The sequence below is a fragment of the Marmota monax genome, unplaced genomic scaffold (assembly GCF_021218885.2).
Source record: "Marmota monax isolate L192 unplaced genomic scaffold, Marmota_monax_Labrador192_F-V1.1 WCK01_AAM20220418_F8-fsc00699, whole genome shotgun sequence".
NCBI classification, from domain to species: Eukaryota; Metazoa; Chordata; class Mammalia; order Rodentia; family Sciuridae; genus Marmota; species Marmota monax.
The window spans coordinates 93,862-97,577 of NW_026692948.1; the positions used below are offsets into that span (position 1 = coordinate 93,862).

Consider the following 3,716-nt stretch of genomic DNA (forward strand, 5'->3'; position numbering starts at 1 on the left):
TATATTCTCAGTGGATATATTCCCATCATTCTGCATATAAATCAGCTTTGATTATACCTGGTGGCCACCTAACATAACAACTCATTAAGTTCCAAAGCAGAAGATCAATGGTAATTCCTGAAAGGCAGTGGCAGTAAAGAAGGAAACATAAGTATTAGTGTCTTGAGTGATGAAATTTGCCATTTATTACTTCTGTAGTAAAAAGAAAACAAATCAGAACACACAGTTTCTTAGGAAGGAAGGAAGGAAGGAAAGAAGGAAGGAAGGAAAGAAAGAAAGAAAAGAAAATCAGAAAATGATTACAGATATTATCAAAGAAAACTACTATTATTAAAATTGAGAATCTTGAGGAGAGGTGGGAACCCTGGGACGGTAGTGATCCCTAGTCTAGGCAACGGGGCGAGACAGGGCCCAGCCAGAGCCAGCTGGAGGGTCAGGCCCGGAGGCCCCCACCCTGGTGTACCTGCCCTGGCCACAGCTGAGGAGGAGGCAGAGGAGGAGGATGATCTCCAGATACACTCAGAAGGCGGTGCCACAGACCTTGGAGCTGAAAGGAGTAACAAAAAATGCTCTTAATCATCATCCCCTTCCAGAGCAACTGGATGAAATTTCCTCTACTAATGATGGCCATGAAAAAGACACAAGTTCCCAAAGTAAGTCTGACTTCACTCAAGAATCACCTTTAACATCAGGCAACACTGGGAATTCAGGATCTGCTTTTCCAAGTTATAGTGGCACAGGGATCTCTACAGAAGGCAGCTCAGACTTCTCCTGGGGATATGGTGAACTTGATAAAAATGCCACTGAAAAAGTCCAGGCCATGTTCACAGCCATTAATGAGCTCTTATATGAGCAAAAGTCAAGTGTGCATACCAAGAGTCTACAAGAAGAGTGCCAACAGTGAACATCTAGCTTTCCTCACCTCAGGATTCTGGGTAAACAGATAATTACTCCAAGTGAAGGTTATGGATTATATCCTAGATCCCCACCTGCTATTTCAGCTTCACATGAAGCAGTCTTGTCTCAAGAAAGAGATTCAGCAATATCCCCTGGTTTGTGTGCTGTGGAAAGAGAAGAAGACTATTCTCAGAAGGAATAGTTGAGAAATACCTAGCTTTTGACAATACAGATATGGAAGAGGGATTTCATGAAAATAAATCAGAAGCAGCTACAAAGAAACAGAAATTAGGGTACCCTCCCATTGCTCCATTTTACTGCATGAAAGAGGACATTCTTGCTTATGTGTTTCGCAAAGTGTGGAGCAAAACTGTGAGCTCTTTGGAGCAATTGACACGTAGTTACCAGGAGGGATTTGCTTCTGATGATGAGAGTAATGTTGCAGTCACCAGACCAGATTCAGAAAGTCTCTATGTGCTGAGTGAACCACATACTTTGGTGTTACCTTGAGTGCCACAGTCCAAGGTGTTGTCTGTCACCTCGAATCTGATGAGTCTCTGTCAAGCAAGTGGTCATCAGCCAAATGCGAATGATCTCTTGATTCATGGGATGCCTCTACAGCCAAGAAATCTCTACCTAATTGACAAGCTCCTAGATCTTGATGACAAGCTACTTATGAGGCCTGGGTCCAGTACCATCTTTTCAACCTGAAATTGGCCAAATCGAGCCTTGGAGATTAGTACATCATGTCTGTCATATAAAGTGCAGTCTGCCAGGAGACGTAATCCCCCACCACATACCCTTCCTCCAATCAGCACAAGCCACTCACGCACTGGAACACCAAGACCTGTGGAAAAAATCCTCAGAGGGTCACAAGTCCCTTTGGCAGTTGACTGGCTCGCCTCTAGCTCACCAATACCCCTGAGTCAAAATAATCTGCTGCTACCTATTGGCACAAGTGAAGTGGAACACCTGAGCCCTGTGGGGCCACAAAGGCAAATGAAACCCCATGGTGATTCCAGTGGAGCCCGAAGTGCAGTGGTGGATGAGCCTAACCATCAGCAGCCTCAAGATATCCTCCTTTTATCTAACTTCTTCTCCAGGCCCAATACAACTCGGTCATTTATGCCAGAAACACAGTATCATCATTCACATGCACTTGAGTATCCTCATGGAGCTGGACCCAGTAGGGGATCTGCAGGTCCTCATTTGCATGCCTCTACAAAAATCTCAAAGCAGAGGTGGCCAATCTCTAAAACCAGGCAGGGACCAGAACGCAAATGAGAAGAACCTATCAGTCTGCAGCAAACATGTGGGAAGACTTCAAGAATCAGTGTTCGACCATCAAATGATGGAGAGCATGTATACAAGATCAACTAGAATCCATCTTCATGAAGAGTTATTTTGGTAAAACTGACTGAGAAAAACAATAGACTACCCACCAAAAGACTGACTACATGGGTAATGTTTCTATCTCCAATTATTGTCTTTCAGTGTAAGTTAACCTATTCCACTCGACAGTAAAGACTGTACCCCAAAGATGTAAAAATGAATAATTGCCCCCAAATCACTGCTCATGTTTTCTGTTAAAGATGATTAGTACATTTATAGGATTTGATGAGATTATATATACAACAATAAGTAGCAAATGATTTGATATTAACAATATCACTGGCTTCAGAATATTTCAGCTTGTATTAATTTCTTGAGAGTTGTACTCAGTTTTGTCATTTTTAAGAGATAGTGCTACAAAAAAATCTGAGCTACTCATAAAATAAATGCCGTTCCTAAAGCTTTCTCATTAGATTTCTAATGAGAATGAAATGGAAGGGCTGAGTAATTAAAGGCCTCAGCATTGGTATAAAGTAACCCATATAACCAATCATACCACGTATTTTTTTAGAACAGCTCAACCTTGCTTGTGTGATGTAAGCTTATGCTAATTTACTTCTTAAAGTATTTTACTGGTTCTGTTTTTTCCCAAATATTTAACTTATCTTGCAAGCTTTTCTCCTGAAGCTCTAGAAAAGTTAGCATTATTTTTTAAATAATTTATAGAAACTATTTTTGAGCCACCAAAGCACAAATTCCTTAAGAATCTAAGAAACTTGGACTAAGAAATTGACGCAATATAAACATATCCTAACAGCAGAAGAAAAGAACCTTGGCATACTTCAGATTTTACCATGAATGTTTTCCTGAGGGTACTCATAAATACAGTAGTGGTTTTAACTATGGCTTAAATGTATTTAAATTTCATTGAACTTACCTTAATTATCATTACCAGTGTTATATCTTATTGTTAATTTTCAGAGTGGATAAATTCAAAATCATAATTTGAGGTGACTAATTATATCAATGTAATACTTTATCACATGAGGACAGACACTTCAAACAACTTGCACTGAATTACATTTTTAATACAATTAAAAGAGTATTTGTTAACTTGCTTGTACTCACAAACTGAAAAAAAAAATTAGAATCTTCACCAACTTATAACATGTTATACATGATGAAAAATTGATAATAAAACTAAGACATCTGGAAAAGAAAGTAAACTTCTTTAAAAAAGAACATAATGTACAGTCAGCAAAGAAAGGGTGTGAAAATCAGAGTGATCTGAGATTTCTTGAAGGAAATAATCAATGCTTAAAATGCAGTCTTATATATAACATTGTTAAACAAAGAGCAACAAAAGAATTACATACCTACACCACTGGTTTTCCAGTATAAAGGCAGCCTACCTTCTCTAGCATTCAAGTTAGAGGAAACAATACTCACTATACTATGCTTGGGAAGAGAATAAAAATATTTAGTGA

The 3,716-nt window shown here is 39.0% G+C and overlaps 1 pseudogene; it reads left to right on the forward strand.

Moving 5' to 3' along the window:
• Window positions 1-483: 483 nt before the first annotated feature.
• Window positions 484-2,582, forward strand: LOC124097736 (primary cilium assembly protein FAM149B1-like; annotated as a pseudogene).
• Window positions 2,583-3,716: the final 1,134 nt, after the last annotated feature.